The sequence below is a fragment of the Pteropus medius genome, unplaced genomic scaffold (genome assembly GCF_902729225.1).
Source record: "Pteropus medius unplaced genomic scaffold, Ma_sr-lr_union100, whole genome shotgun sequence".
NCBI classification, from domain to species: Eukaryota; Metazoa; Chordata; class Mammalia; order Chiroptera; family Pteropodidae; genus Pteropus; species Pteropus medius.
This window is the reverse complement of record NW_024344378.1, coordinates 23,708,832-23,735,368: the sequence shown is the minus strand read 5'-3', so window position 1 is coordinate 23,735,368 and position 26,537 is coordinate 23,708,832. Positions and strand designations below refer to the sequence as shown.

The window sequence follows — 26,537 nt, the reverse complement described above, 5'->3', positions numbered from 1 at the left end:
AAGTGACGGGACCGCGGAGGGATCTGCGATCGGCTGAGGGAAGTGAAGGGACTCCCGGAAGCAGGGCCGATAGGGACGCTGGCGGTGGTTAAGGTTTTGGACCTTATGACAACCAGCTCGTTATAGTACGCGTCAGGCATTGTGCTTAACACTAGCATTGCCATGCCATTTAATCCTTTCTTCACAACAAACCTAGGAGAGATAAATAGTATCATTTCCATTTTATATAAGGAGAAACAGGCTAAGAGAGAGCCATTGATTTGTCCAAGATCATAGAGCTAGTATTTGGTGGAGCTGGTCTAACCCCGTCAGTTTGGCTGCAGGACCTGTGCTTTCACCCTCTTGCGTGGTGCTTCCATTTGGAAAAGTCCAAACCTGGTGCTTGGCATTCTGGTAAGCCACTTCTACAAGGGCTGTTAATCTTCAGCTCAGCATCCTGTTGCCCAGGGAGTGGGACCAGGTCACAGCCACGGTGCTCTTTACGCTGGACACAAGACCAAACTGTTTGCCTGAGTCACCTTCCCCAACACGATGACCTGAAATTTCGCTTGGTCTCCTTGACTTTGCACATGCACGGTTCTTTCTCGCTGCCATCGTAGCACAGGTTAACCGGGGAAACTGGCACTGGTTTTTGTTGGGCTCTGGTAAACAGTTTTAAATTCCTGTCAGACACTTGTAATTTGAGGATTGTTCAGACAACTCGAAGCCTGTCACCATCACAAAATAGTCTTTGGCCTTAAATAAGAGCTGACAACTATTATCTTGGACTTGTCTACCAAATCGATAGTTTCTACTGGTTTTCATTTCTTTATAATATGATGACAACCAATCCTTTGATCTTATGTCTACATTAACAAGTCCTCAACGGTTGAAGGCTACTAAGGTCATAGTTTTGTAAAAACATTATGCACACAAAAAAGTACTAACAAATACATCAAAATTAACTGATAATAGTTAAAGAGTGGCCATTTAGTCATTTTATCCTACCTTATATTTTACATATCTGCTGTAATATCCTTTTAATATAGAAAAATAAATTGGCCGTGATAAAACATTCTTAATTGCCTGCCATTATAATGAAGACAAAGACATGTTGTCACATTTTGACAAATGACAGCCCTTGATAGAATTAACAGAGAAATCCTGTTGTTTGGAAAAGCATTGGATTTTTTTGTAGCTTGTATCAAAAAACAATTTTGGGTCAGCAATCTTCACAAGAAGTAAGTAGAAATGTTTTGATGTATTTCATTCACTTTTATATAGAAATGTGACAATTGAAAGTTTTCCTTCTAGAAAAAGGGGAAGGGAGTTTGGGGCATTTGAAATTCAGGAGAACAAGTATGAAGAGATATTTTTATTCTGCCTTCTCTGGGGTACAGCTTTAAGCAATTTTTTCAAACTCTGCAAAATAAAGGTTCCATTCTCTCTTCTATCTCTATTCTATATGGTGCTGTTTGTATTTATGATACTTGATATTTTTAAAAGTTACAAAGGATTAGTTAATCAGAAAAGCTATCTTCCTATATTTTTCTTACAGATATGAACCCAAATAGTTATAAGACACTAGATCAAAGATTAAGAATGAAATGTTGTAATCACTTCTTGGCCTCTTGGCTAGGCTCAAATGTAAGAATAAAATGATGTTTTAAAAAAAAGACAGAATTGTATGACTATGTCCATAGAATTGGATGTTGAATGTCAGTAACATCCACTTGAGCCCCTCCAGAAGGCATAATTTTTTTAATTCCTTGAGGGCTTTTAGTAATTGGAACAAGGTTCAGCTGTGAGCACAGAGTGACAGCTCCAAAATAAAAGTTATTTAAACATGACATGAATTTTATTATTTTCTCTCAAGAAATATGGATGAATTTAGTTTGGTTGGTGTGATGATTCATGGGGTGAAGATTCCAGACTTCTGCTATCTTTTTGATCCATTATATGTGGCTTCTATTTTCCAAAGTTGTTGCATTGTCCGAGATGACTCTAGCCATTCCAGTGAACAGGAAAGACAGAGGGATTCAAAGAATTAGCATACCTCTCCTATTGAAGGACAGTTCCAAAGGTTGTACGCAAGTTTCTGCAAGAGAGGCTAGGAAAGGTAGTATTTTTCTAGTAAGCCAGTGCCCAGCTAAAATATTTGAGATTCTGTTTCTCTAGAACAGAGGTCAGAAAACTGTTGCCCATGGCCAGCCACTGTTTTTATAAATAACATTTTATTGGAATACACTCCTGCCCATTTTACCTATTGTCTATGGCTACATGTTTTTTTTCAAATAAAAAACCAGCTTTATTGACATATAATTCACATGCCATATAATTCGCTCATTTAAAGTATACAATTCATTGGCATTTATTATATTAACAGAATCATATGTCTAGCACCACAATCAATTTAGAACATTTTCATTACCATGAAAAGAAACTCCATATCCCTTAGGCATTGTCTCCAAATCCCCATCTCCTTCCACAGCCAAGACCTAGGCAATCACTAATCTGTTTTCTGTCTCTATAGATTTGCCTATTCTAGCCTTTTCATATAAATGGAATCATATAATATGTGGTCCTTTGTAGCTTCTTTCACTTAGCAAAATGTTTCCAAGGTTCATTTTAGTTGTAGCATGTATTAGTATTTAATTCTTTTTTATGGCCAAATAATATTCCATTGTATGATACACCACATGTTGTTTGTCCATCAGTTGATGGACACTTGTGTTGTTTCCATCTTTTGGCTACTGCGAGTAATCCTTCTATAAACATTTGCCTACAAGTTTTTGTGTGGATATATGTTTTCATTTCTCTTGGGTATATACTTTGGAATAAAATTATTGGGTTATATGATAACCCTGTGTTTCACCATTTGAGAAACTGCTATTTTCCAAAGACTATTTTGCAAAGTGGCTGCACCATTTTACATTTCCACTAGCAGTTCATGAAGGTTCTGAGTTCTCCACATCCTAGTCAATAGTTGTTACTATCTTTTTTATTATAGCCATCCTGGTGGTTGTGAATTGATTATCTTATTAAGGCTTTGATTTGTGTTTTTCTAATAACTAAAGTTATTAAGTATCTTTTCATGAGCTTATCGGCCATTTGTATATCTTCTCTGTAGAAATGTTTATACAGATTCTTTACCCATTTTTCAGTTGGATTGTTTGTTTTTTTATTATTGAGTTGTAATCATATTTTATATATTGTAGATGTAAGTACCTTATCAGGAATATAATTTGCGGATATTTTCTTTCATTCTGTAGGGTTTTTTTTTTTTTAACTTTATTTTTGGTGCCCTTTGAATAACAAAAGTTTGTAATTTTGATGATGACCAGTTTTTCTTTTCTTGCTTGTGTTTTTGGTTTTGTATATAGTTGCTTTTTTACTACAATAGCAGAGTAGTTGCGACAGAGATCCATAGAGTTATATGACCATATGGCAAACCTAAAATATTTATTATCGGTCCTTTAAGAAAAAAGTTGCTAACCAACAGAGGCTCGAGAGGTAGAGGGGAATGGTTATGTTGGAGGATTGCTGGTAGTCCCTTTTGTGAGGTACATATTTTAACTGTGTGAAAACGTTTTCTAAATCAATTTAGTACAGTAATGTGCTAAATGGTTCAAGTATGTCTTTTCACCTTCTAATAAAAAGTCTTATTTTTGCTTCATAGCTGTTGAAAGGGTGCCAAATACCCCAGAGATTATAGATCTTCTGTAGCTTCATTATTCTGCCAGAACTTCTAATCTTAAGTATTGATAGAATCATTGCCTTTACCATGGCAATAGCAAAGAGAGAACTGGGACTCCCTTTATGGTGATGAAATGATAAATTACTACCAGGATAGCATGTTATCATTTCTACTCACCTCAATTCACATGGGCACAAGATTACACCTGATAAGACCAAGCTCAAAGTTAAGAGGATCACATTGAACATTGGGAATGGCTCCTGGGCTTTCTAGAACTGTTTAGAGAGATGTTTGTTGTTCTTTCTAGAACTGATTAGAGAGATGTTTGGATCTGTGTACATGTCTCCTAACACATAGTCTTGGTTTTAAAGAAGGAAGCAGTTACACAAAGCAAAAGACAGAGATCAGCAACAAAGAGAGAGAACTCCATTGTTATTCCAGTAATCCCTGAGTTTGGCTCTATCCCTCCACTATCTAAGATTTGCATATGTGAGCAAATAAATCCTTTTTATTTGACCTAGTTTGCATTGGATTTCTGATATTTGCAACCAAAGGAGCATCAACAAATGCAGAATGTGTGCCTGCTAAAACAGTTGTGCAGTCATTGTATTATTCATGCTAAGAGGAGGTGACTGTTAGTGATAAATGTCTGAAAAATACAATAAGCTGTTTATTATATTATTAACTGTAATAGAAATGAATAGCAAATACCAATGTCCATTTCCTTCTGTTCTTCCTGAGCACATAGCTAGACTATATTTCTCAGCTCTCTTTGTTTCTAGATGGAGTCGTATGTCTAGATGTCACCGATGTGAGAAGTTATGTGTATCATTTTCATGTTGAGGTGATTAAGAGTAGGTGTTGGCTTCTTTATTCTTTCTAATTTTCTTTTTATGAAGGGCAGATGAGGAGAATTCAGAGGACTCTGAGTCCTTCTGGGGAGGTGGGATCACTGGATGTAAAAAACCAAAGTCCCTGAATGACTGGATGGAGCAGAACCCCCTGACCCTGTTTGTTAACCCACATGGGACTGGGACTTGAGAAAGCAATAATTCTCTACTCTGTTAAGACACTGAAAGAAAATAAACCAGCAGGAAGTCTACTCTGACTAATACATCAACAGCATTAAAAACAGTCTCTTATGGACTTTGATGGGCAAAAATATCAACTGTCTAAATAAATGTGATTAAGATTTAACCAAGGTTTATTGAGTAAAGATATAATACTACAGCTGTTGGCAGTCTCTATTTAGAGTTACATACCAGTTTCAAATCAAGTTTGTGGAAAGCTTCTCAGCAATGCTTAAAGATGAACTGTTACCTGCAGATTATGTGAACATAAAGACATAGATGATCTAGAAGACAGAGTTAATTACCCTGATGACAATGTAAAAGCTTTCACCGTGTATGGTTGCTACTAGAATCTTGCATCATTTACAGTATTCCAAATGTATTCTGTTGAGGAAAGAGAACTCAGAGCATTAGTTTGAATGCCACATGTGGTTCTTTATAAACCATCTCACTTATTACTATAGGACAAACTACAGGTAAGTGCATGGGCTCTTTAGATGGTTCTAAGCAGTCTTCAATGAAGCTGCAAAGCGCAGCTTTCTCTAGTGTGTAGCCACTATCTCCAGCTCTAGACTTGGGTTACAGAAGCATAGCAGTGAGATAGAGCGAAGTTGACATGCAAAGAAAAGCCAAGATAAGAGATTCATGGAAAGAGATCTGAAATTTTTGATATCTGTTTCTGGAAGTTTCTGAGACCCAGTATCATTCCTGACCTTTAATATCCTTTCATTACAAAGGATACCATATCAAAGTATTTTCCAATAAATCAATATTTTTCAAACTAGTTTGTTTTTTGAAACCAAAAGACTTAAGCATACATGATTCTTGCAAAAAATACAAAAAAATTTAGAGCAAGAAGTGGAGAGTTTTCTTTTCACCTTAGTATTCTGATTATACTGAGTTAACTACTCAACAATTTGCTTAATATCTTCCTATATTTTTTTCTAGGCATATTAAACATCACCTTATAATATACGTTCATTTACACTGTTTTACTCATCAATATGTTGTGAAATTCTTTCTATATTAAGACATTTAAAATGTACTTCATCTTTATAATAGATGTATAATATTCTATTGCATAGTTGTTCCCAATTTATTTAACTAATTTCCTATTAATGCATATTTGAAGGATGTTCCCAATTTCATGATATTCAAAACAAAGATAAAAATTTCATTCATTTATTTATTCATTCAGCAAAAATTATTGTGCCTATACTATGTGCCAGGCACTTTTCTAGGCAAAGTAATCTGCAGTTTCTATTTGTGGGGAAGGGGAGAAATAAATAAGAAAACAAATGTGAAGTAAATAATTTCACCTAGTGATAAGTTCTGTGAATACAATAAAACATGGAGATTTGGTAAAGAGTGAAAAGTTTGAGTGTATAACTTCTTAGGATGGGAGATCTGGTCTATTTCCACAAAGTGACATTTGACCTAAATCCTTGGTGCTACAAAAGAATCGGCCCTGTGAGATCATGGCAGAAAGAACACCTAAGGTAGTAACAACTTGGCAGTTTAAAGGAAAATAAATGAGGCCAGTACTATCAGTTTCAGTTTTCAGTTACAAATGGTAGAAACCAATGTAACAGTTTAAGGAAAAAAGGAATTTACTGAAAAATACTTGGCAATTCAGAATCTCATGGTAGAGACTGATCAGCCACAACAAACTTCCTAAATCCCACCACAGAACTGATCTAGTGGGAGCATCACTGCTGTGACTGCTGGTTTATAGATACTGTGGCTTGCACCAACAACAATATTGCCACTGCTAGCTCTGAGATTTCAATGTACCTGCCACCATCCCTCCTTATTTGCAACACCAGTTTCTATTTAAAGCCTGCAGAAATGAATCATGTAGATCCCCTTTGTGTATCTGCACATTTGTACTGATATTTCTATTGACTAAATTCCTAGAATAACTGTTTAGTTTAAAGAGAAGCATATTTAAATTTTGACAGGTACTGCTAAGTCACCCTCTCTAAAATGTAGTGATTTATACTTCCACAAACAGTATATGAGTATGCTAATTTCCTCAAAGCCTTGTCAAAACTAGATTTGTGTTTCAGAGTAGTTTTGTAAAGCTGGAAACACATGGACTTAATTCCAGTCTCTTGACTTCATAATTTGATATTATTGGGCAAATTAGTCTATTCTCTAGGTTTCATTTACCTTGTGTATATGATATGGAAATGATAACCATGTTGCAGAGACTGCTAGTTGTCCCTTAATATCCATTTTATCCTTCTACTATACTCATAAAAATCCCAATTTTTAGTTAGATCCATAGCTGTCCAGAATCAATTCTAAGTTAATAGTTTCTCTTAGTCATAGATGTTATAAAAAATGGCAAACTAAGGGTCAGCTTTCGTAAGAAAACCCTAGTGATAAGAGTGGAGCACTTTTTAAAGAAATGCTGCATCAGGAGCATTTATGGTACAGAGGATGACACTGAATAGAAAAACTCATATTTACGCTTCTGAGTTAAGGTGAGAATAGTCAGGCTCTGAATTTGGAGAAAAAAAATTAAATACCTTTAATGATTTGCTTACATATTCCTTTTTATATGTATGCACAGAATAGATATACAATTGAGTTTATGTCAATAAATCAAAAAGTTCTATTTCAGTAAGTACACAATAAAAATTCTAAGTGATAAGAAAGCACTGTCACAATTTAATTGAAAGGTTTTTAATATCCTTAGATTCAATTCAATTTTAATTGTATCCTTAGATTCAATTAAAAAAATAAACAGTAATGGTCTCAAATATCCATTCTTGCCTTCTTCTATAGTAATAGAACTCTCAATTTTAGTGAGGCACAGGGCTGCTCAAAATATAGTTTCAGCCTCCCTTGCAGTTAGGTCATGTGACTGCTTGATGAGACATGAGCAGAAGAGTTGTGTATAGATCCTAAGTCATGCCCTTAAACTGAAAAATCGTGCCCTCTCCTTCTCCCTCTCCCTTCCTTACTGACTAGAATCAAAATATAGTGGTGCATCACCTTTGGCCATAGAACAAGGGTAGCAAACTAAAAATGACTGAAAAGTGAACAAAAAGAGTTTGGTTCCCTGACACTGTAAGTCTCCATACCAATCCTACATTACTTAATCCTAGATTGTTACATGAGAGAAATAATGCCTACCAACCATAGGCCTCTGAATTGTTGGGTCTCTATAACAGTAGCTGAACTTATACTCTAATGAATACAACCCACTTCATTGAATTGTGCTAAAAATTAAATGAGATAATGTATATAAAGTACCTAGTAGAGGCATGTAATAAATGTATGCTGAAGTAACTTCCTTAAAGTCTCAAAACAAGCTATGGCAGATTTTAAAATTGAATCAGTTTTTTTTTTCTCCTTTCTTTGTGCATTCAATAAACACTTATTGGGCATCTACTATGTGCCAACTTCTGTGTTTGACCCTAGGTCCAGAATGGAGAACAGATAAAATGATGTACAGTAATAAAATATGATGAAAAGCCAGGTGCTCCAGTACAGGTGTTTACTCTCCAGAAGCAGGTCTTGAGTTGGAGGAATACAGCTGATATTACTGGGTAGCAATGAGAGGCAGCCAGAAAATAAGAAACTCAGGTACCAAGATTGGTAGCCCATCTTTGGCCCACCATCTTCTGTATAATACAGACCACAACCCTGAGCAACTTGTTTTCATCTTTCCTACCAAGGAGGCTGCACTGAAGACAAGGAGGAAATCACAACCACAAAGATGGGGTCACAGTCAATTATCACTAGCCATTTAAGGATTGTAAACTCTGAAAGAAAAATAGGAAAATTCACACTCAATGAAACAACTAATAATTAATAAATAAAATTAATATTCTCAGATAAGAGGGAATTTGATACATAAAGCAAGGACAAATGGTTTCTCAAAACATAATCAAGGGTTTTAGAAATGAAAAATATAATTGTTGAAAATAAAACTCAGTACATGGGCTGAAGAGCAAAGTAGACATAGCTGAAAACTGGTGGTGTAAGTTGATATGTTGAGCAACAGAAAGGAAATAAGAAGAAAGATAAGAATAGCTAACCTATATAGTACTTACTATGTTCAAGGCATTGTTCTAAGTTCTTTACAGATCTAAAACTGATAATTCTCAAAACAAGCCTGTCAGGAATGGGTTATTATTATTTTTATTGTACCGATGAGAAATATAAGGCACAGGAAAGATTATTATTATTTTTAATAATAATAATGGGTTATTATTATTTTTATTGTACCGATGAGAAATATAAGGCACAGGAAGGATTAACAACTCACTCAAGGTCACACACCTAGTAAATAGGAAAGTCAGGATTTGAATCCAGCATCTGGTTCCAGAGTCCATTTTTCAAACACTAGGATATACTGGAATAATAGAAATTTGAATGAAATATTGAGAGACATAAAGGATCAATCCAAAAGCATTAGCATCCATGAAGAATCCCAGGAAAATACAAAGATGGAGGGGAATAAAAATATGAAAGACATGAGTTCTTAAATTGAAATGATCCTTCCTAGTAGGATAAATTAAGACATATTAAATATTATAGCGAAGTATGGACAGATTGTAGTCAAATTTTAGAAAATCAAGAATGAAGACATTCTAAAAGAACAGATCTTAATTGTGCTCTCCAAAAAGAAGTAACTATTATGTGAGACGATGGATGCATTATTTAGCTTCATTGTGGTAAACATTTCACAATGTATATATATCAAAACATCATGTTGTACACTTTAAATATATACAATTTTTATTTGTCAATTACACCTGAATAAATCTTGGAAAAAAGAGGCAATCCAAAAAGTTATTAGCGATAACCTACGAAAGGAATGAGAATCATTAGATTCTCATCAGCAATATCAGATGCAAGAAAAAAAAATGCATCAATATCTTCAAAATGTTAAGGACTTTTGAACCCAGAATTTTCTTGTTAGCCAAAGCATCTTTCAAATTAAATGGTGAGAAAAGAATATTTTAAGGCATCCCAAATACTCAAAAACTTTTTACCCACAGATCTTCTTTGAGCAAACTGTTAAAGGAGCACTCTGGGAAGAAGAGGCAATGAAATTAAAAAAAAAAAAAGGTGGACATTTAATTAGTAAAAGTTATTATTGTTTAAATGTTTACAAAACTGTTCTTAATAGCAGTCTGGCATATATATTTTAAATGATATTGATGTGAGATTGTATTTTCCAAAAATGAACATAGGAATATTTCAGTTCTGTGTGCTTTTCCAGAAACTTGCCTCTCCCCATCAAAAGGTGTAATCTATTTCTCCTCCCTTTGAAGCTGGGCAAGCTTGTGACTGCTTTGACCAAGAGAGTGCACAGATGTGATCCTATGTGACTTCTGAGGGTTGGGCATAAGGATACAGCTTCAGCCTGGTTCTCTCTTATTGGGACATTGCTCTGGTGAAATCAGCCACCACGCTGCAAGGAAACCTAAACTAGCTTACAAAGAGAGGCATATAGAGAGGCCCATGTGGAAAGGAAATGCATGTCTCAGCCAGCATCCACCACCAGACTTCTGAGTAAATGAATCGTTGGATTATTTCAGTGGCCAGCCTTTGAGTCTTCCAACTGAGGCATCAGACATTATAGAACAGAGACAAGTCATCCTCTTTGTGCCTGTCTGAATTTCTGATCCGTAAAATCCAAAAGCTTAAAAATTGGTTGTTTTATAACATTAAATACTGGGGTAATTCTTTTCAGTCACAGCAACTGAAACATATCAATATGGCAGGCATTATATACAGGAGAATATCGAAGGGAAGTAAAAGCATGAAAAGTTTTTTGTCATGTTTGGGGAATGAAATATTAACTCTAGACATAATAGAAAAAGGAATATATTTAAGAAAGTATGATAATTAAGGATTATTAAGTGAAAAGAAGAAGATTCAAAATTTTAAAATCAACTTTATTCTGTTTATTGGAGACATCTAAAAATAATAGCACAATGAAAGATTGAAAGTAATGAGATAGAAATGAATACTCAAGGAGACCCAGCTTCACAAAGATAATATCAGACAAAATAGTTTAGTGTGAAATTATTAAGAACAACAGAAGAATATTTCATGATGATAACAATAAAAATCTATCTCAATCACAAACTTTGCTTTATCTAACTTTATAACTCAACATGCATATAGAAAATATAACTGAGGACAGAAATAGGCAATTTAAAGCCATAGATGAAGATTTAATGTATTTTCAGAAATTGATTGCTCAAACAGAAAAAAAAAAAGGTTTTAAAAATGTACATGTAGACCTAGATTTAAATATAAATAAGTATATGTAATACTTTGCATCCAACATGGAAAATATGTTCTTTTCAAGCATGCACAAAATATTTACAAAAATTGATTATACATTGAGACACAAACGAATCAACACTTTTAAAAATGATAATATAGAAACAGTGTTCTCTGAACAAGAAATTAAATTAGAAACCAATACAAAAGATAGTTTAAAAATTAACCTAGAAAACAATATCCTCACCGCTAAACAACTGAAGATCCAAATAAGAAATCAAAATGGAAATTATGAAAAAATTTTAAATGAAAGGCAATGAAATCATTACTTATATATAATTAGTGAGATGCAGTTAAAGTGGAGTTTAGAGGGAAATTTGTATCCCTCTATTTCCATATTAGAACATAAGAAATATGAAAAATAAATAAGCTAAATACTTAACTCATGAAGCTAAAAATAATATCGCATAAGCCCAGAGAATATAAAGAAAATAATAAGTATGAAAGAGAATTTAATTATTTAACAAAACGAGAAAAAAATAATACCACCAAAAGTTTTTTTTATTAAAAGAATAAATAGATCAATATAAAGAGAGAGAAGGCAAACAAAAGATAAAATGGGAAAAATAGCTACAATAAGGCTAAAAATAACTATAAATAGACTTAAATTATCCTAGGAGAATAATTTAAATGACTATGTTCAAGAAATTTATGAAACTTTGATGAAATAGATTATTTCCTAGGAAAATATAAATTAAAAAAGCTTTTAAAATCTGAGCAAACAAATAACTGTCCAAAAATTCTAATCAGTATTAAAATTCATACCTTCTACAATAAAGATGCCATCCCTAGATAGATTTATAGGTAGTTCTTACAAACTTTCAAAGAACAACTAATCACTATCTTACATAAACTATTGAAAAGGTCACTTTAAAAAAGGAAATATGATCCCATATTTGTATGAGGCCATATATGGTCAATAAAAAATTATAGCCAAATTTTACTTGTGAACATGGATATAAACACACTGTACTGACAAAGTGAATCAAAAAATATACTAAAAAACATATCATGACCAAGTTTATATTAAAAATTTAACAGTGGTTCAACAACTAAAATTCTATCAATGTAACTCGCAAGATTAACAAATCAAATTAAAAATATGACCATTTGGTCAATGAAGAGGAAAAACTAATGATACTCAAAATCTACTCATAAAAAAAATAAACCTTTAGCAAACCAAGATGAGAAATTATTTAATATCATAGGTGACATCAATGCAAAACCCATAAAAACTTATTAATGCTTAAATTTAGAAGCATTTTCATCAAAGTTAGGACATGATATGTATATATGAATATTTTCTATCACACTCCAACTCAAAATTTTACTGGAAACCATAGCCATGTTCAGATTAGCTTCACATACATTTAAGATTCTTCCAGGTCTCTGGCTTAGCAGTTAATTTCATTGCTAAACAATATTCTATTACATGAATGTACTATAGTTTGTTCATCAGTTTATTTACCCCTTGAAGAACATCTTGGTTGCTTCCAGTTTGGGGCAATTCTGAATAAAGATGCTATAAACATTCAAGTATAGATTTTGTGTGGACATAACTTTTCAATTCATTTGGGTAAATACGTAGGAGGGCAACTCCTGGATTATATAGTAAGACCATGTTTAGCTTTGTAAAAAACTGCAAAACAATCTTCTAAAGTGGTTATACCACTTGCATTCCCACCGGTAAGTGAGAGTTTCTTTTGCTCCATGCCTTCTGCAGTATTTGGTTTTGTCAGTGTTTGGATTTGAGACATTCTAATAGATGTGTAGTGGTGTCTCATTGTCATTTTAATAGATATTTCTCTAATGACATATATGTTGAGAATCTTCTCATATGCTAATACCTTCTGGTGAGGTATTTATTTATATTTTAGCTCACGTTTTAATCGAGTTGTTTGTTTTCTTAATTGTGTATTTGAATAAAAGTCCTTTATCAGATACATGTTTTGGAAATAATTTCTCCCAGAACATTTTTTCTCCCAGGTTTGTTTTTTCAAGTCTCTTAATAGTGTATACTTCTAAATTTTAATGAAGTCTGACATCAAATTTTTCCTTTTATGAATCATGTTTTTGGTGTTGAATTTGAAAAGTCATTGCCATAACTAGTGTCACCTAGATTTTCTCTTGTGTTACACTCTAGAATTTTTATAGTCTCATTTTGCACTTTACATTTAGATCTATGATCCATTTTGAGTTACAGTTTACAAGGTCTATGTCTAGATTCTTTTTTCTTAACTCCCTCCCTTCTTTCCTTCCTTCTTTTCTTTCCTTTCTCTCTTTCATGTAGATGTCATTGTTCCAGCACAATTTATTCAAAGACTAGCTTTTCTCCATTGAAATGCCTTTGCTCTTTTGTCAAGATCAGGTGTATGTATCTGTGTGTATCTATTACTGGGCTCTCTATTCTGTTCTATTGATCTATTTGTCTATTCGTTTGCCAATAAAACACTTTTCAATTACTGTGTCTTTATAGTAAGTCTTGAAGCCAAGTTGTGTCAGTCCTCCTACTTTATTTTTCCTCTTTAGTATTTTGTTGACTTTTTTAAGTCTTGAATTTCCACGTAAACTTTAAGTTTGTTGATATCCACAAAATAACTTGCTGTAATTTTGATTAGAATTCCATTGAATCTATAGATCAGGTTGGGAATGTTTGGCTGGGAAGATGTTAAGATATTTGGTTAGGAAGACCAAACATCTTAACAATATTGATTTTTCTTATCCTTGAAATGGGATATTTCTCCATTTATTTAGATTTTCTCTGATTTCTTTCAAAGAATCAGCTTTTAGTTTTGTTGACTTTGTCTATTGTTTTATTTTATTTTTTTTCGGTTTCATTGATTTCTGTCTTATTTTCTTATTTCTTTTCTTCCACTTACTTTATGTTTCTATTGCTCTTCTTTCCCTAGTTTCCTAGGTTGGAAACCTAGATTATTGATTTTAGATCTTTCTTCTTTTTAAATATGTGCATTCAATGCTATAAATATCCTTCTAAGCACTTTTTTTTTTTGCATGTACCTTATAACAGAATATTCCCAATGCTTCCCTTCCATTCCTGATGACATTACTGATGTTCCTTTCACTTATGCATAAGCTGTAATTGTCCCCTTTATCTTTATTTATACACCACTTTACCACTGATAATTTTCCTTGTTTTGAAGTCAAATCTGTCTGATATTACTGAAACCACTCCAGTTTCCTTTTGATTTATATTAGCATTGTGAGTCCTTCTCCATCTTTTAGTTTTAATCTATCTGTGCCTTTGTACCTAAAGTGAATTTTTTATACACAATATAAAGTCAGGTCTTGTTTTTTGTTTTATTCATTCTATCAGCTTTTGACTTTTGATTTGTGTATTTAGAACATTCACATTAAAAGTGATTATTGATATAATTGGATTAATATGTATCATGTTTATAATTGTTTTCTATTTGTTGCACTTGTTCTTTGTTTCTTTTTAAAAATCTTCCCCTCTTTTCTCTTTTTCTGCTTTCTCTGGTTTTAATTGAGCATTTTATGATACCATTTTCCCCCTCCTCTCTTAATGATCAATTATATTTCATTTAAAAACATGTTTAGTGGATACCCTAGAGTTTTCAGTACACATTTGTAACTATTTCAAGTTCACTTTCAAAAAACTGTGTACCACTCCCTGATTAGTGCATGTACCTTATAACAGAATATTCCCAATGCTTCCCTTCCATTCCTGATGACATTACTGATGTTCCTTTCACTTATGCATAAGCTGTAATCACTCAATACATTGTTGCTTTCTTGTTTTGAATAATGTCTATTATATCAATTAAAAATAAGAAAAATAGAAAGTTTATTTTACCTTCATTTATTCCTTCTCTAATACTCTTCTTTTCTTTATGTAGATTCATAAAGTTTCTGACCTATATAATTTTTCTTCTCTCTGAAAAATTTCTTCTAACATTTCTTGCAAGTCAGGTCTACAAGCATCAAACTCAGATTTTGTTTTTCTGAGAGTCTAGTTTAGTTTTTTTTTCTTTCAACACAAAATATCTTGTTTTACTTTTTCTTGCTTCATGATTTCTGCAGAACAGTCCTATGTAATTCTTATCCTTGTTCTTCTTTAGGTAAGGTGTTTTGTCCTCTGACTTCTTTCAAGATTTTCTCTTTATCTTTGGTTTTCTGCAGTTTGAATATGATATGTGTAGGTGTAATTATTTTGGTATTTATCTTGCTTGATGTTCTCTGAACTTCCTGTATCTGTAATTTGGTGTCTATCACAACCTGAAAAATTCTCAGCCATTATTACTTTAAATCTTCTCCTTTCTCCTTTTTCTTGTTCTGGTATTCCTATTATACATATGTTACAACTTTTGTCTTTATCCCACAGTTTTCAGATGTTCTGCTCCAATATTTTTCATTTTTTTCTCTACATTTTAGTTTGAAAAGTTTCTATTGATGTATCTTCAATCACTGACTCTTTCTTCAGTCATGTTTAGTCTATTGGTAAGCCTTTAAAAAGCATTCATTATTTCTACTATAATGATTTTTATTTTTGAAATTTTTATTTGATTCTTTCTTAGAGTTTCAATCTACTTACATTACTCATCTATTCTTGCATATTATTAACCATTTCCATTAAATCTCTATTAATCATGGTTATTCGAAATCCCTAAAACTCTTCTATATCTACATAAGTCTATTTTTTTTTTAATTACTTTTTCTTCAGACTGTCTTTTTCTTCCTTGCCTTTTAGCACACCTCATCATTTTTTGTTGAAAGCTGGATATGAGTATTGGGTAATAGGAACTCTGGTAAATAGATCTTTAGTGTGAGGGCTTATATTCATCTGGCTAGGAGTTGTGCTGTGTTTACTATATACTACCATAGCTGCACATGTCTGATCCTTCAATTTCCTCTAGTGTGCTTGATTTTAGTCTCTCTTGTTGTGTCTGGGTTTTGTTCCTTCTCCTACTAGTTTGGAAAATTTTTAAAAAGTACCTTTTTAAGAAAGTACCCTTTATATTTAATCAAGCATATTTAAGTCAACAGAATCTACATGTTATCACTATCTTTATGATATTTGTAAGGAATAGCAAGACCATAGAATGCTTTAATTGAAATCAGTCCCCTCTGATATGTTATTGTTATCCAGGATCTAGAATTTTATTACTATATTGATTTTTACTATTAAAAATTAGACATTGTTATTATTGTTTTATACAGTCAGTGTTTCTTTAGACTTATCTACATGTTTACTTTTCTTTGTTTTTGCTCGCGATCCCTTCTCACTCTCAGATTTTACTCTTAGAATCATTGTCTTTCTTTTTAAACTAAGTTTTAAACGTTTCTTGAATAAGGGTTGATTGATTGTAAACATTTTCAGATTTTGTCTTAAAAATATATTTAGTTTGTTCTTGATGTTAAAAGATATTTTTGCTTAATATACAGTTAGGTTATTAGTATATTCTTTCAGTCTTTTATGGGCAATGTGCTTTTGTGCCCTTGAGAAGTCATCATTCAGCCTAATTGTTGCTCTTTTTAATATAATGTCTTATTTTTTTTCTGGCTGCATTTAATATTTTTTTTCCTCCTTATTCTTTCTTTCCTTCTTTTTCTCCTCCTCCTCCTCCTCCTCCTCTTCTTCTTCCTTCTCCTCCTTTCCCACCCTCTGTGCATGTGTATTGTTCAGTTTTGCCATACTGTCTCTAGGTATAGATGTCTTTCCATATGTCTTATTTTGGATTTGCTGGACTTCCTGAATCTGAAGATTGGTGTCTTTTCATCAGTTATAGACATCTTTTAGACATTGTTTTTTCAAGTATTACCTCTCCAGTACTTTCCCTGTTCTTTTCTTCAAGGACTCTGATTAGACATGTGCTAGAATTCCCACTCTTCCTTATATTTTAATCTTTTTCATTGTTTTTATCTTTTCGACTCAATGCTGTGTTCAGGAAATATCTTCAGATCTGTTTTCCACTTTACAGTTACTTCTTCATGAGTTTCTAATACACAGTTTAATACAATTTGTGAGTTTTAGTGTTAAATTACTATATTTTTATTTTCTAGAAATTCTGTCTGGTACTTTGTAAATTTCTTTTATCAGTTTTGATAAACTCTTGGCTTCTTTCCCTGAGTGATTTTGTCAATTTTTAGCATATGCAAACATGTTCATAAAAGGAAGACTTGGTCCCATGGGGCTGAGGAGACAAACAAATGGAACTTGAGGAACAAAATTCCACAGCAGAGAGAATCAAAGGAAAGTGACTCCAAAAACCTGCATGCCATCTTTCCTCAAGACATTTGCCAATTGCAAAGATTATGTTCATAGGATGAAATTCAATAAACCTAGTATAAAGGAGCATCTTTGACACTAAAGACATGAACAGAGATTCAGAAGTTGTAGGGTGCTAGGGAGACAGAAGATGGAGGTAAAAATTGGTAAAAGTAAAGAAACTATCTATATACCGTAGACTTTTAGAAGAGATCACAGATAAGCCATATCTTAGGAGTGAGGACAAAAAAATAGATCATCTTTAACAAAGCCTAAAGCCAAACCTAGACAGTATTATGATTATCCACTTATACCACATGTGTCTGCCAGAAGAAATTCAACTGGCTCAGGAAAGAGATAGTGTCATTCAAAACCTTTACATTTTTAATTCACGAGGTCTGGTATCTAGTTAATATTATGAGGCATGCAATAAGAAGGTCCAAATAACCAAAAACTGGATTTAAAAAATGATAGAAATATCCCTACAAGTGATTCATATATTAGAGTTAGCAGAGAATTTAAAATAAAAATGATTAATATAGTCAAGAAAATGAAGGAAAATATGGAGAATTTCACCTGACGGTTGGAGTCTATTAAAAATATCAAATAGTAATTTAGGACTGAAAAAAATATAACTAAAATTGAGAAGTTGATGGGTTTAACAAGAGATTAAACACGTCAAACTAGAATAAGTTGATCAACAGATATATGAAAAGATACTCAGTGTTGCTAATCATCAGAGAAATGCAAATTAAAACCACAGTGAGTGTACAGCCATGCTACCCTGAACAAGCCCAATCTCGTCTGATCTTAGAAGCTAAGCAGGGTTGGGCCTGATTAGTATTTGGATGGGAGACTACCTAGGACAACCAGGTGCTGTAGGTAAAAACAACAACAACAACAACAACGCAGTGAGATATCACCTCACACTTGTCAAAATGGCTATCATCGATAAATCAAAAAACAGCAAATGTAGGTGAGGATGTGGGGAAAAGGGAACGCTCATACATTGTTGGTAGGACTGTAAATTGGTATAGCTACTATGGAAAACAGTTTGGAGGCTTCTCAAAAAATTTAAAATAGAACTACCATATGACCCAGCAATTTCACTTCTGGGTATTTATCTAAAGAAAACCAAAACACTAATTCAAAAAGATATAGGCACTACCATGTTCACTGCAGTGCTATTTATAATAGCCAAGATATGAAAGCAACCTAAGTGTCCATCAATGGACAGTTGGATGGAGTAGATATAGTACATATGTAAAATAGAATATTACTCAGCTGTAAAATAAATAAATCTTACCATTTGCAATGACATGGAGGGACCTAGAGAGTATTATGCTAAGTGAAATAAGTCAGACAGAGAAAGACAAATACGACATAATTTCACTTATATGTGGAATCTAAAGAACAGATGGCCCCAGGTAGAGCATAAGCTACAACCAGACATTGCCTGTGGCAGCAGGGCCCCTTCCGAAAGCCCTGGGACCAGCACACCTGGTGGCCAGCTTCGGACTGAGCCAGAGAACCACCTGGGTCCACATCCGAGGACAACATACCCAGAGGGCAGACTGGGCAAACACCAGAGCCCCACTAAAGCAAACCCTTTTCTGGAGGGTCAGACACTGAACAACAGCTTCTCCACTATAGTCACAGCCAGTCCTCACAACCAACCAAGAGTCAATCCCTCTTATTTATGTACAAATAGCAACCAAGGATCAACTGTAACAGGAGGGCACACACAACCTACACAGGGACATATCTGGAGCACCCAACTCAGGTGACCAGGGAGACTGTGCTACTGGGACCCACAGGATGCCTACTACATAAGGCCACTCTACTAAGACCAGGAGATATAGCAGCCTTACCTAATATATAGAAACAAGCACAAGGAGACAGCCAAAATGGGGAGACAAAGAAACATGTCTCAAATGAAAACAGAACAAAGCTCCAGAAAAAGAACTAAATAAGATGGAGACAAGCAATCTAACAGATCCAGAGTTTAAAACACTGGTTATAAGGATGCACAATGAATTTAGTGGAAGAGTACATGAACTCAGTGAGTACTTTAACAAAGAGATAGAAAATGTAAAAAAGAACCAGTCAGAAATGAAGAATGCAATAACTGAAATGAAGAGTACATTAGAGGGAATCAACAGTAGATTAGGTGAAGCAGAGAATCAAATCAGCAATTTGGAAAATAAGATAGAAGAAAACTCCCAATTAGAACAGTGACAAGAAAAAAGAATACATGGATGGGCCTCGAGGTAATCATGCTAAGTGAAATTATCCAGACAAAAAAAGTTGAAAATCACATGTTATCACTTATATGTGGAATAGAAATCTAAAAGCAACAAATGAACAGGACAAACAGAGACTCATGGACATGGACTGTAGACTAGTGGTTACTAGAGGGTAGGAGGTGGGAGAGGAGTGGGTAGGTAGATGATTAAAGGGGGTTATATTTGGGGGAGGGAGAGGGTGAAGTGGGTAAAGGGGATCAAATATATGGTAGCTGAAGGAAACGACTTTGGGTGGTAAACACAATAGAATATACAGATGTCAAATTAAATTATATAAATTAAAATTATATAATTGGATTAACCAATGTTACCCCAATAAACTTAATTTTAAAAAAAGAATACAAAAAAATGAGGGTAGTTTAAGGGCCTTTGGGACAACATCAAGCATACTGACATTCGCATCCTAGGGGTACTGGAAGGAGAAGAGAGAGAGCAAGGAATTGAAAACCAATTTGAAGAAATAATGACAGAAAACTCTCCTAACCTGGTGAAAGAAATAGACATAAAAGCCCAGGAAGCACAGAGAGTTCCAAACAAGATGAACCCAAACAAGTCCACTGAGACGCATCATAATTAAAATGTCAAAGATTAAAGACAAAGAGAGAATCTTAAAAGCAGCAAGAGAAAAGCAGTTAGTTACCTGCAAGAGAGTTCCCAGAAGACTGTCAGCTGATTTCTTAATAGAAACTTTGTGTGCCAGAAGAGGTTGGCATGAAATAGTCAAAGTGATGAAAAGCAAGGACCTACAACCAAGACTACCCAGCAAAACTATCATTTAGAATTGAAGGACAGATAAAGAGCTTCCCAGACAAGAAAAACTAAAGGAGTTTCTCACCACCAAACCAGTATTATAAGAAATGTTAAAGGTACTTCTTTAAGAAAAAGAAGAAAACAAAAGATCAAAAATATGAGTAATAAAATGGCAATAATTACATATCTATTAATAATTACTTTAAAAGTAAGTGGATTAAATGCTCTAATCAAAAGACATAAGGTGTCTGAATGGATGAGAAAACAAGACCCTTACATATGCTGCCTAGAAGAGACTCTCTTCAGATCAAAAGACACACACAGACTGAAAGTAAAGGGATGGAAAAAGATATTTCATGAAAATGGAAACAAACAAATAGATGGGGCAGCAATACTTATACCAGACAAAATAGACTTTAAAACAAAGGGTATAACAAGAGACCAAGAAGGACCCATTAATTCTGCTTCTGGGTATTTATCGGAAGAAACTCAAAACACTACTATAAAGGGACATGTGCATCCTTGTGTTCACTGCAGCATTATTTACAACAGCCAAGATATGGAGGCGACCTAAATGTCCATCAGTGGATGAATGGATAAAGAGGTTACACATATTTACAATGTAATATTACTCAGCCATAAAAAAGAATGAAATCTTTCTATCTGCAACAAGGATGGACCTAGAAGGTATTGTGCTGAGTAGAGTAAGTCAGACAGAGAAAGACAAATGCCATATGACTGCACTTACATGTGGAATCTAAAGAACAAAATACACAAACAAACTCATAGATATGGAGAATATTTTGATGGTTGCCAGTTGGGAGGGTGATTGGAGGGGCGAGTGAAAAAGGAGAAGGGATTAAGAAGTACAAATTGGTAGTTACGAAATAGTCATGAGGATGTATAGCATAAGGAGTATAATCAATAATTTGTAATAACTTTGTATGGTGTCAAATAGGTACTAGATTTATCAGGGTGATCACTTTGTAAGTTATATCAATGTCTAATTACTACATCGTACACCTGATACTAATATAATATTGTTTTCAATATAATTGAATAATACAAAATTTTTATAAAGTGTTTTTTTTTTTAATAAGACATATTACCCTCAAAGGAACAAAAATTGGATAGATAGCTGTGACTTCTCAACGGAAAGAATGGAAGCCAGAGATGACATAAAGATATCTTCAATGTGGTTCAAGAAAATAACCACTAACGTGGAATTCTATAGTAAATGAAAATATCCTTCAGTAATGAAGGTGAAACAAATCTATCTCTAGTCAAACAAAAACTGAAAAAATTTCATCACCAGCAAATCCATACTAAAGGACATAATAAAGAGTATTTTTTTTTTTTTTTAGGCAGAAGAAAAAGGATCCCAGATAGAAGCTGATAATTGGAGACATCATGGAAGCAAGTAAATCTGAACTGATTATGTATGTATAAAACAGTAATGACAATGTCTTTTGGAGTTAAAATATGAAGAGAATGAAAATACATGAACAACAATTAAAATATATAGTACATAAGTCAGGAAAGATGGGATTGAACTGAATTAAAGTGTTTTCATTGTCCAGGAGAAGGATAAAATACTAATATATTAGGCACTAATAAGTAAAATGTGAATAAAGAAACTATTGGCAAAGCACTTAAAGAAGACTAAAGAATAAATAAATAAATAAATAGCAAGGTGATAAAAGACAGAAAAAAAATAGTAAAACACCCAATCAATTCAAAAGAAGAAAGAAAGGGGAGAAAAAGTAGCACAGAAAAGGTAGGAAAAACAAAAAACAAATAAGATAGTATTAATAAGATGGTAGATTTATGTTCACAAAGAGCCAAGAGTATACACAACAATTTGAAAGAATAAGAAGGAAAAGGTGGGAAGAAGTTCTCATCATATATTAAGACATATATGAAATAATTAATACTGTCTTATTGATGCAGGTATACAGAAATAGAACAATTGGCCAGAAGAGAGTTGGAAATGGATCATATTTATGTGGACACTTGATTTATGAAAAAGGTGGTTCTATAGAACAATAATGAAGGAGCTGTCTTTCCAGTAAATAATGTTTGGCAAATTGAATATCTCCGTGTCAAATAAATGAAGCAACTTCTACTTCTAAATGTGAAAAGTAAGCAACAACACTTCTGGAAAATAACATATGAAAAGATCCTTCTCAATATGGCAACTTAATTCTTAAACAATGTAAAAAGACGCTAACTCTAAAGGAAATTAATAGATTGGGCTACATTAGAATTTAAAAGTTCAGTTCATCAAAAGATATTATTAATGGAAATCCTACAACTTGGACAACATTGACGGAACTGACAGACATTATGCTAAGTGAAATAAGTTAGTCACAAAAGGACTGCATGTTTCCTCTCATATGAGGCATCTAAAATAGTCAAACATATAGAAGTAGATAATAGAATGGTGGTTACCGGGGGGTGGAGGGAGAGGGACATGAGGAGCTGTTGTTCAGTGGGTATGAGGTTACAGCTACATAAGTTGAGTAAGTTCCAGAGGTGCACTGGACAGCATAGTGCCGATAGTTAACAACGTGGTATCTTGCATCTAAAATTTTGTTAAGAGGGTAGATCTCATGTTAAGTGTTCTTATCACAAAACAAATCAAACCACAAAGGGACACAAAAGGGGTCTTTGGCAGTGATATATTTATTACTTTGATGGGGTAATAATATCATGAATATACACATACGTGCAGACTCATCAAATTGTATACATGAATCACGGACAATTTTTTGTGTATCAATTATGCCTCAATAAAACTGAGAAGAGATTGAAGAGGCAAACCACAAAGGTGGAAAATATATTTAAAACACATTTCATCTACAAAGAACTCATATCCAGAATGCTATATCCAAAGAACTCCTGTAAATCAATGACAATCAAATTGAAAAATGGGCAAAAGTCTCAGACACCTCACAAAAGAGAATCCAACTAGCTAATGAGTATATAGATGGCTGCTCAACCTCATTATTAAATAATAGAATGCAAATTTAACCACAGTGTCAAGCATTGGTGTGCATGTGGAACCACTAGCACTCTCATATGTTGCTGGTCAGAATGCAAATTAGTATAATCACTTTAGAGACAATTTGGCGATATATGCTAAAAGTAAATATACACAATCATATGACTGAGCAGGTTCACTCCTAGGTATAGAGCTAACATAGATGTGTGCATATGTGCAACAAAAGACATGTTTATGAATACTCATAACAGCATTATTTATGGTTACCCCAGACTGGAAGCTGTTCAACTGTCCATCAATAATAGAAAGGATAAGTACATCATGGTATATTCATACAAGGTAAAAATTCACAGCAATTTAAAAATAATTATCTATTGCTATGCAAGAAAATGGATAATGTAACGCTAAATGAATAAATACATGAAAGCACACAACCATGCTGTATGATTTCGCCGTATATTGTAATAAGAAAAATGGCTGAACTAATTTATGGTGAATAGAAGTCAGGAAAGTAATTACCTCTGGGGAGGGGGAGAGTGTGTAGTGATTGGGAGAGGCATGAGGGTGTTTTCTGAGGTGCTGGCAACTTTTTGACCTCTGTGGTGATTACATGGGTGAATTCACGTTGAGAAAATTCATAGCATTATACATTTGTGATTTGTCCATTTCTTTATGTTTTCTTTATTTCTGTATTATTTATTTAATAATTTAAGTTTTATTTTCTGGAACTCATAATTAGATGTAAGATTTTAATTTTTGTATTTTTCTGCTTTTTATTTTTGATCTTTTTCTATTTTGGGGAGACTTTTTTACAATTTTATTTTCAAAACAGTTTATTGAATCATTTAGAGCATACTTTAAATTTTCTAGCATTCTTAGCCTCTGGATATCCTTTTTTTATAACATTTCTGATCTTTCATAGATACAATATCTTTTCTTATCTATCTGGTGATATTCTAGTTTCTTACTATAGTTTGCTTTCTTCTGCTTGCTGTATAAACTCTATTTGGAGTTACTTTTTGTTTTTTGGGTTTTTTTTTTTTTAACCACAAACTATCTAATTTTTAGAGCCTTTTCTTGAATTTCTGGCTCTCCTTGGCTCCCTAAAATTTATATTTAAAACTGAAGCAATTAATTAAACATTGACTGGGCTGGTTATTGCCTGGAGAGCTTTATTGAGAATTCTTAGAGTTTTATTCCAAGACCCCTAAATGTTGATCTCTATGAGTATTTTTCTTTAGTTCTTCAATTTTACTAGAGGCAGAAAAAGCAGTGATGTAATTTCAGTCCACATGGGGCATTTTTTCACTTAAATCTGTTGGATCTCTGCCCTTTCTCTTCAGGACAATTCCTTCTGTATATCTCTCGTGTTATGGTTTTGAGAAACACTGGCAGTCTTGGTGATAGGATTAAAGTGAAGACATATGGTCTATGAACATATTTCTTACTCTCAGTTGATTTATTCACTAAATGTAAAACAGACTCTCAGGATAATGTCTCTCTTTTCTACTGTGATCTGGCCCTTCCTTTATGTTCCTTCCCCTGTTAAGAAATCAATGAAATAAAAAATGGCTTGATTATGGGGTCTCTTTCAGCTTCCTTCTCTTCCCTTTATGCCAACTTTAAAAACTGAATACAAATAGCAACACATTCAAAGGCTTGGTCATCTAGGAAGTGTGAGTTGAGAGGAAGTTGGCAGGGATGTCTACCCTAAAAAATTCTTATCATGACCTGTTGTAGTGTCTAAAATCCCACCTTTAGAATTGCTCTGTTGAATCATTTGATATTTAAGAATGTTCCATTGAACTGGTGACTCCTTGAAGGATCATGCCTTATTTATTATAGCATAGTTTCTGACACATAATAGGTATTCAAGAAAGTTTCTGCTGAATAAATATTAAATTTAAAAAACATTGTGAAGAACATGGGAAAGGATAATACTTGAAGCTCATGTTCAACTAACACTTGTTTGATAGATTGGAGAGAGTAATCAACCTATGTTATTCTTGACCAATGAGTGTGACCACTTTAAGCTACATCACCCAGACTCTTGGTATCTCAATTTTTCCAATTCTGTTTGCACTTGATTTTATTGGTGGAGGTACAGAGTCTGGATTTAAGCTGAGAGATCAGCAAAAAGTAGGAACCATTTCTAAGAGATTCTAGCTCTTCAAGTTAAGCATTTAATTTTTTAATTATGATTGTAACAGTTACTACTTATATAATGCTTATGATATACCAAGCTATGACTAAAACATGCTTATATTTTTGTAGATGCATATATATAATCATGTTGTAACTTTATCACAGTATGGTGTTTTCTATGATTCAGAGGTTGTGAATCCCTAGAGTGAAATGTAATTCCCACTTATATATTATTTTTAGGGAAAAATTTCACTGTCTTAAAGTGATCTGCTTTAGGACACGATGTCCATGAATTATATATTAAAAAGCAGAAAAATGTGTGTAATCAAGATGAAACCTTTGTGACTATCGCCATCATTATTTCTTCTATCATTCGCATTGTGGGTGCAATGGAGTTGATTTCTCTCTTCAATCTACTAACTGTGTTAGTTATGCCTTGTATAACTCTGTGAAGCTCTCAGGTTAAATGCTCTCAGCTAGTAAATAGCAGAGTCAGGTCTTCAAAGGAATCAACTATTTAAAGCTTTAATTTAGATGCCCTATCCCCATTAACTATCTTTCTCAAGTACAAAATATTCAAGAATTCTTTTTTAAACTATGATTTAACTTTCTCTCGTTTGTATTTTCTCTCCTTCTTTTAATCATCTTTTCTTCTGGTTTTACTCTCTTAAGCTGTGCTAACCTCAATGTTCAAAATCTAAAAAGATGGCAAGAGAGTGGGCGGAGGTTGTGTGATACAGATGGAGGAAGAAAGGGGAGAAGAGAGAAGGTGAGGGCCAAATAACTTTATTCAGTTAAAAAATACACACACTCCAATTCTTCCATAATGTATATGCAAGTTTGCAAGGTGTTGTAGGTGAATATACATGTATGAGTAAGAATGAAGTCACAACGTGAATACTACAGAGAGGGATACAATTTCTTAATCTGAAAAACAAAAAATTACATCAAAACGCAAAACAACTCTATCCACGTTCCCAACTAGCATTTTTTTTTTTTTTTTTTTTTTTTTTTGTTATTAAAA

General features: G+C 33.4%; 1 long non-coding RNA gene and 1 pseudogene across 1 annotated transcript; both read left to right on the top strand.

The window, feature by feature from the left end:
- Window positions 1-2: 2 nt before the first annotated feature.
- LOC120609265 (uncharacterized) lies at window positions 3-24,063 on the top strand. The gene is made up of 3 exons (XR_005654713.1): window positions 3-393; window positions 21,729-21,803; window positions 22,315-24,063. It is a non-coding gene; the product is annotated as an uncharacterized LOC120609265 (long non-coding RNA).
- On the top strand, window positions 18,075-18,193 carry LOC120610131 (uncharacterized; annotated as a pseudogene).
- Window positions 24,064-26,537: the final 2,474 nt, after the last annotated feature.